Raw genomic sequence first — 9,091 nt, forward strand, 5'->3', positions numbered from 1 at the left:
TGAAAGGGATCCAAACTGGAAAAGAAAAAGTAAAACAGTCACTATTTGCAGATGACATGATACTATACATAGAAAATCCTAAGATGCTACCAGTTTGATAAAGTTGCAGGATACAACATTTATGAAAAGAAATCCGTTGCATTTCTATACATTAAAAACAAAAGATCAGAAAGAGAAATTAAGGAAACAATCTCATTTCATCACATCAAAAAGAATAAAATACCTAGGAATAAACCCACCTAAGGATGCAAAAAACCTATACTCCAAAAACTGTGAGAGGCTGATGAAAGAAATTGAAGATGACACAAATAAATGGAAAGGTATACTTGGATTGGAAGAATCACTATTGTCAAAATGACTATACTACTCAGAGCAGTCTACTGATTCAATGCAAATCCTATCAAATTGCAAATGGTGTTTTTCACAGAACTACAACAACAAAAGAATTTAATCTGTATGGAAACACAAAAGACCCCAAAAAGCCAAAGCAATCTTGAGAAAGAAAAAATGTAGATGGAGGAATCAGACTCCCTGAATTCATACTATACTATAAAACTACAATAATCAAAACAGTATAGTACTGGCACAAAAACAGAAATATATCAATAGATCAATGGAACAGGACAGAAAGCCCAGAAATAAACCCATGCACCTATAATCAATTAATCCTCAACATAGGAGGCAAGAATATACAATGGAGAAAAGACAGTCTCTTTAATAAGTGGTCCTGGGAAAACTAGACAGCTACATGTAAACGAATAAAAGTAGAGCATTCTCTAACATGGTACACAAAAGTAAGCTCGAAATGGTTTAAAGACCTAAATGTAAGGCCGGATACTATAAATCTCCTAGAGGAAAACATAGGCAGGACACTTTGACATAAATCACAGCAATATCTTTTTGGTTCTGTCTCCTGGAGTAATAGAGATCCAAACAAAAATTTTCAAATGTGACCTAATTAAACTTAAAAGCTTTTGCACAGCCAAGGAAACCATAAACAAAACAAAAAGACAACCTGCAGAATGGGAGAAAATACTTGCAAATGATGCTACCGACAAGGGATTAATTTCCAAAATATACAAACAGCTCAGGCAGCTCAATATCAAAAAAACAAACAACCCAATCGAAAAATAGACAGAAGATCTAAATATAGACTTCTCCAATGAAAACATACAGATGGCCAAAAGGCACATGAAAAGATGCTCAGCATCAATAATTTTTAGAGAAACGCAAATCAAAACTCCAATGAGGTAACACCTTACTCCAGTCAGGGCAGTCATCATCAAAAGTCTACAAATAATAAATGCTGGAAAAGGTATGGGAAAAAAAGGAACACTCCTACACTGTTTGTGGGAATATAAATTGGTGCAGCCACTACACAGAACAGTATGGAGGATCCTTAAAAAACTAAAAGTAGAGCTACCATATGATCTTGCAATCCCACTCCTAGGCATACATCCAGAGAAAACCATAGTTCAAAAAGATACATGGGTGGCAAACCTGACCAGCCGCATGGCTGCGGGTTGCTCAGCGTCTCCGCGGTTGAAGGCGGCCTCAGAAGGGCCGGTGGTGGGACCAGCCGGCGTCTTGCCTTGCCTAGAATTGCCTACCTACGTGGCCGCTTGTGCGCTCGTGAATAGCCGCTACTCCTGCCTGGTGGCGGGGCCGCACCGAAGACACATCGCACTGTCGCCGCGCTACCTTAACAGGAAACGCACCGGTATCCGAGAACAGCTCGATGCCAAGCTCCTGCGCTGTTCCGAGAGCCTTTTAGGTGTACCCATTGCTTATGATAACATCAAAGTAGTGGGTGAATTAGGAGATATTTATGATGATCAATGACACATTCATCTTAACACTGAAGCAGATTTTGTTATTTTCTGCCCTGAACCAGGGCAAAAACTTATGGGTACAGTTAAAGTGTCTTCCAGCCACATTGGCTGTTTAGTACACGGGTGCTTCAATGACTCCATTCCTAAACCTGAGCAGATGCCAGTCGAGCAGTGGCAGACTCTGGAGATAAACATGGGTGATGAACTAGAATTTGAAGTATTTCGTTTAGACTCAGATGCTGCTGGAGTATTCTGCATTCGGGGAAAACTAAATACCACTAGTTTACAAACGAAGTGCTCTGCAGTTTCTGAAGAAGTAACAGAAACTGGCACTGAAGAAGCTACTGAAAAACCTCAAAAGAAGAAAAAGAAAAAGAACAAAGACCCAGAGCCATATGAAGTGGAAAGTGGTACCACAGAGCTAGCAGATTTTGCAGATGTTACCATGAAGGAAGAGACAGATCTGCAGATTAATAACAATGTGAATGGCCTCTGGGAGGAAGAGCCGAAGAAGAAGAAAAAGCATCAGGACCCTGTTTTCCAAGGCAGTGACTCCAGTGGTTACCAAAGTGACCATAAAAAGAAAAAAAGAAAAGAAAGCACAGTGAGGAGGCTGAATTTACACCACTTTTGGAACATGCACCTAAAAAGAAAAGGGAAAAGTAATTTTCTTTAGTGCATTTTAAATATGATTTGGTTTTTTTAAAAATTGATTTACACAAAACAGATGACTGAAGTTTGAACTATGAAATGTTTTGTATTCCAATACTTTGCAAAACAGGGAACATTTGATGAGGAGTTGAGTTTTTGGTGCTAAAATTACAAAACAGATAAATTTGGGAAATGCCAGTATTATTAAAGTGCCGTTTTACTATATACAGAATAGAAAGGTAAGAGCTGCCCTCAATCTCAACTCCTTCATTCTTCCAGGGTATACATTCTAAATAAAATGATTTCTACAGTCTGCAAAAGGACTTCTAAAATACAATGTTATTTCATATCATACAGAATGAGTTTTGAGCTTGGGTTTTTGGGGTTTTTTGTTGTTGTTACAGGTTTCACATTTAGTCATGATGTTACATGACATGCTATTTTGCTTTGTTTAAATTACCAGTTTTAGGATTTCTTTTATCATGGCTATTACAGTATTTCTACTGTTTAACTTAGAATGGTTTGCCAAAGGAGTTTCTGAAGTTTCCAGAGCTCTTAAGAACCTTGCCACTACTGACTGTGTGGAAGGAAACAATATTCACTATTCTTTTCTTCTAGGTGCATGTATGTTGTTTTCCTTTTTCTCTCAGTCTAAGAGGTTGATGGAGAGGCTGTTTTCTGACACTTGTTCATTTGTGCCTCAACCATTCTGCTTTTGTTGTGTGTTGGAGAGGAGGAGTCTGCTGAAGACAGGAAAAATGTGATTCTGACTAGTGGGGAATTTCCCTACTTTTAATATTTGAGTTAAGCTACTAGAAATTATTATGAAGAGAAAACAGCTATTCACTGCTTTCACTGAGAAAATGTGGAATATGTCTTAACTATTGGAAAACAGTGAAGAATGAACTGACAAGCTGGTTCAGCCTGATAATCAATGCAAGGTCATATTCATTCATTTAACAGGTATTTGATGATCTGTGTGTAAAACATATTCTACTGAGGTCCAGAGGTATAATGGCAAACAAGGCAGAAATAATTCCTTCCCTCATGGAATGTCATAGGAAAAACAGATGCATATATACAATATAAGTAAGAAAATACAGAAAATTACTACACAATATAAGTAAGAAAATACAGAAAATTACTACACAATATAAGTAAGAAAATACAGAAAATTACTAATTGTGGTAAGTGCTACAGAGAAAAAGAAGATTGTCTACTCACTGTTAGTTGTGATCCATGGCAGTCATTTTCATTGCCATTTATCTAGTATCAGACATAGTACTGGTCTTACATTGTTTAATGTTTGTTAATGTATGGGTTCCCATAGTAGTAGATCCAAATCTGTAATGATAGAATATAGAATTTAGAGAGTGGCGGTCATTCACAATGTTTGTCTACAAGCACATGTGCCAGACAGTGGAAATGTGCAGGCCAGTATCTTTCCTTATCATTAGGTTCATGTGAGTATTTAGCCCTCAAAATGTAACTAGTCCAAATAGAGATGAGGTATCAGTATAAAATACATATCGGATTTTGAAGATGTACAAAGAAAGAATGCAAAATATCTCAATTTTGTATATTGGTGAGATTATAATATTTTGGTACAGTGGGGTAAATAAAATGTTACAATTAAAAAAAAAGATACATGCACCCCAATGTTCATTATACCACTGTTTACAATAGCCAAGACATGGAAGCAACGTAAGTGCCCATCAACAGATGAATGGATAAAGAAGATGTTACAATATATGTATAATGGAATGTTACTCAGCCATAAAAAAAGAATGAAATAATGCCATTTGCAACAACATGGATGGACCTAGAGATTATCATACTAAGTGAAGTAAGCCAGACAAACATCATATGATATCATTTATATGTGGAATCTAAAAAAATCATACAAATGAACTTATTTACAAAAGAGAAAGAGCCTCACAGACATAGAAAACAAACTTATGGTTACCAAAGGGGAAAGAGAGTTGGGGGAGGGATAAATTAGGAGGTTGGGATTAACATATGTAATATATGTAAAATAGATAATCAACAAGACCTAGTATAATAACCTCTAAGGGAAAAGAATCTGAAAAAGGAATATATATATATATATATATATATATATATATATATATATATAACTGAATCACTGTGCTGCACACCTGAAACTAACATGATTTTGTAAATCAACTATACTTCAATTAAAAAAAGAGTACTCTGATCCCTTGAAAGGCAAAGCATGTGCAAGTATTTTTTTCAATGAAAATATATACATAAGAGTTCTTTTATCAAGTAAAGAGTCAACAATTAAAATATCTGACGTAACTGTATACATTTTTCCATTACTGCTATAAACAACTACCACAAATTTGTCTTACACAACAAAAATAGATTATAATTCTGGAGGTCAGAAGTGTGGCGTAAGTCTCCCTGGGGTAAAATCAAGGAGTTCATGTTTTTCTGGAATCTCAAGAGGGAATCCATTTCCTTGTTTTCCCAGCTTCTAGTGGCTGCCTGTATTCCTTGGCTTATGGTCCCTTCCTCCATTCTCAAGGCCAGCACCTGTGGGTCAAGTCCTTCTCACACTGCATCATTCTGTCCTCTTCTTCTGCCTCCCTGTTCCACTTCTAAGGATCCTTGTGATTACATTGCATCCGCCCCCAAATCCCAAATAATCTCCCTTTTTTAAGGTCAACAGATTAACAACCTTAACCCCATGTGCAACCTTAATTCCTTTTTGCCCTGTAAGGTGACATATTCACAACTTGCAGGAATTTGGACATGGATATCGTTGTGGGGCCATTATTCTGCCTTCCACGGTAACTAATATCATACCACTGCTATGCTTTTAATGGATATAAATCTACAGGCATTAAATTTTTTCTTCTGTTCTTATTATAATTTATTAATTTATACCCCATCATACATCAACACAATGTAACATGAAGGTACATTTGGTAGTAAAGGATGGCATTTAATAACTCATCAAATATTTATTGGGTGTTTACTATTAAGCAGACTGTTCTAGGAGCTGAGGATATAGCAGTAAAAATGAAATTAAAAACTTCTGTGGAGCTTATACTTTAATAGGAGACAAACAACAACATAAATAAAATACATAATACGTTAAGTACATTTGGAGAAGGGTAAAAAGTGTTTCATGTGTATGTAGATAATGGGGGCAAGGGATAAGAGGGAAGATTCCATGGGTTTTTTAGACTGAGGGACAAGGGAACCCTGACAGAACCATCTAGCCAGTTGACAGTTGTATAAATCTCACTTTGGTTAAAATGGCAATGGGTACAATAACCCTGAAATGGGTGCCTTCTTAGTGCAGCAAAGGCAGATGGAAAGCTGTCACTCGAAGGTGATTTGTGATGCAGCAGAAACCATGGCCCACCAGGCCAGCCTTTACATAGTACCTAATCAATAAGCCCAGATATCACCAGCAGTCAGTGGCACTCAAAGATGTGGTTCTCCGAAATGAGACAGAGACCCCTATGGCTCTAACATGCCTACCCCAGTTTTACTACCCAGCTTTCATCCCCCATACTGGATTGCTTTTCTCACCAGGAAGTGAAAAACCTCCACTCAGTCTTCAAACGTTAGCAATAGAGGTCAATGAGGTGACATTTTAGTTTAAAACTTGATTCTGACAGAAGAAGATGATTCAAAAAGGACCTTGAAGTTGTTGCTCTAAGCAACTAGAAGAAAAGAGATTCCAGTTACTGGTTTAGGAAAGATTTTGAGAAGAGCAGATTTGGGGAGACTTTCAGCATTTTATGTTGGCTTTGAGTTTCCTGTCTGCTAGGGAAAAAGAGACATGATGAAATACGTGACTTAAGGCATCCAACCAACATTTCTTCAGGGAAGTAAAATTTTTTGTTAGAAGTGGCAACTTTTTTGCCACTGGTAATATCCATGAGGAAGAATTCTTTCTCAAGCAGACACTTGGTTTCTCTACAGACATTTCCTGACTCTTTTAGCATGAAGAATGACTTGTTTCATTATTTTGGGAAAAAAAAAATTAGGCATGCTTGGCTCCACTATGTTTCCTGGGGTGAATGTGGGAGGCATTTGGAAATCTTTTGCTTTTTCAAGAAAAGCCAGATTCTGCATTCATTTATGCAAAATCTTCCAGTTTTTAAATAGGATACCTAAGTAAGATATTTTAAAATACTGTTTAGGCTATCCTGAATTATGTCCTTTCATTGTCTACTGTTTGTGACTTTTTTCCTACACCTAAACTGAGGTATCACAGTATAAATTATTGCTGACACAGCAGATGGTGAACTAAGCCAAATGAATTTATCTACCAATATGTCAGCAGTATGCTTGGCTTTTACTCATTAGGTGAAAGAATGTACTCGTAGCATCTTACAAAAATATTCCTTATTTGACTCAATAACAGGCCAATTACATTTCTGCAGTTGGTATTCCTGTGAATGAAAAATAAATTGTAGGAAAACCATATTGGATCTCTAGAGACAGAAAATAGTGTATCTGTTTATATACCATGCTCAACTAATCCACCCCCAAAATATGTGATAGCTAGAGGTAGATATTTATTTCCTCTGCAATTTGTTTTTCATATTTATATTCATGCTATGTTTCATTATACAAAATTATGCAAAATTGTGGTGATAGTATGTCTTGTAAAAATGTTTGCTTTATTCCCTTTTAAATTATTCTTTTTCAGTGCATCATTGTTTAATAAAATTGAATTAATAAAAAAGAACCATCACTATAATCTCTATATTCTAACAGCAATTTATCAACTCTTGTACCTAATATAAAATTAGCATGTATATTATACCATATAAACTTGAGGAAAGAGTAAGTGGCAAGTAATTTTTAACTGTTGATATGCTAATAAACATCCCAGTATCATCCATTATTATGAATAGCTTTTTCATATTAAGATGCAGATTTCTTCCTTTTAATTAAACTACACGAGCACTGTGGTGTCGGTGGAGTCTGTAAATGTGCTTATATTGATGGGTACAAGTAGTAAACAAACCAGGAAATGATGGCTTGAGCTATGATTCTGAGGATTTGGGTCATTTTGATTTGTGCTCACAGTTACGCCTTTTATTTTATTTTATTTTTAAACACCTTTATTAGAGTATAATTGCTTACAATGGTGTGTCAGTTTCTGCTTTATAACAAAGTGAATCAGTTATACACATACATATGTCCCCATATCTCTTCCCTCTTGCATCTCCCTACCTCCCACCCTTCCTATCCCACACCTCTAGGTGGTCACAAAGCACTGAGCTGATCTCCCTGTGCTATGCAGCTGCTTCCCACTAGCTATCTATTTTACGTTTGGTAGTGTATATATGTCCATGCCACTCTCTCACTTTGTCCCAGCTTACCCTTCCTCCTCCCCATATCCTCAAGTCCATTCTCTAGTAGGTCTGCATCTTTATTCCCGTCTTGCCCCTAGGTTCTTCTGACCATTTTCTTTCTTTTTTTTTTTTTAGATTCCATATATACATGTTAGCATACGGTGTTTGTTTTTCTCTTTCTGACTTACTTCCCTCTGTATGACAGACTCTAGGTCCATCCACCTCACTACAAATAACTGTTTCGTTCCTTTCTATGGCTGAGTAATATTCCATTGTATATATATGCCACATCTTCTCTATCCATTCATCAGTCAATGGACACTTAGGTTGCTTCCATGTCCTGGCTATTGTAAATAGAGCTGCAATGAACATTTTGGTACATGACTCTTTTTGAATTATGGTTTTCTCAGGGTATATGCCCAGTAGTGGGATTGCTGGGTTGTATGATAGTTCTATTTTTAGTTCTTTAAGGAAGCTCCATCCTAAATGTAAGGCCAGACACCATCAAACTCTTAGAGGAAAACATAGGCAGAACACTCTATGACATAAATCACAGCAGGATCCTTTTTGACCCACCTCCTAGAGAAATGGAAATAAAAACAAAACTAAACAAACGGGACCTAATGAAACTTCAAAGCTTTTGCACAGCAAAGGAAACCATAAACAAGACCAAAAGACAACCCTCAAAATGGGAGAAAATATTTGCAAATGAAGCAACTGACAAAGGATTAATCTCCAAAATTTACAAGCAGCTCATGCAGCTCAATATCCAAAAAACAAACAACCCAATCCAAAAATGGGCAGAAGACCTAAATAGACATTTCTCCAAAGAAGAGATACAGATACAGCCAACAAACACATGAAAGAATGCTCAACATCATTAATCATTAGAGAAATGCAAATCAAAACTACAATAAGATATCATCTCACATCAGTAAGAATGGCCATCATCAAAAACTCTACAAACAATAAATTCTGGAAAGTGTGTGGAGAAAAGGGAACCTTGTTGCACTGTTGGTGGGAACGCCTTGTCTTTTAATTTATTATTTGTTTAATTAAAAGTGCTTGAGGTAACATGAAATCACGGGTACAAACTAAAAATAGAAAAACAAAACCAAATAAAAGAAACGGTTGAGAATTTAGCATAACATAGCATAACTATGTCATAACATAGTAAATGACATAAAAAGAAAAAAAATAGCTGTTTTACTTGTTGTTTAATAAGAAGAAAAGTCCACATTGATATGGAGAGATCAATTG

At 36.2% G+C, this 9,091-nt stretch overlaps 1 pseudogene; it reads left to right on the plus strand.

The window, feature by feature from the left end:
- Positions 1 to 1,512: 1,512 nt before the first annotated feature.
- On the plus strand, positions 1,513 to 2,803 carry LOC132520486 (DNA-directed RNA polymerase I subunit RPA43-like; annotated as a pseudogene).
- Positions 2,804 to 9,091: the final 6,288 nt, after the last annotated feature.

The sequence above is a fragment of the Lagenorhynchus albirostris genome, chromosome 5 (genome assembly GCF_949774975.1).
Source record: "Lagenorhynchus albirostris chromosome 5, mLagAlb1.1, whole genome shotgun sequence".
Classification (NCBI taxonomy): Eukaryota; Metazoa; Chordata; class Mammalia; order Artiodactyla; family Delphinidae; genus Lagenorhynchus; species Lagenorhynchus albirostris.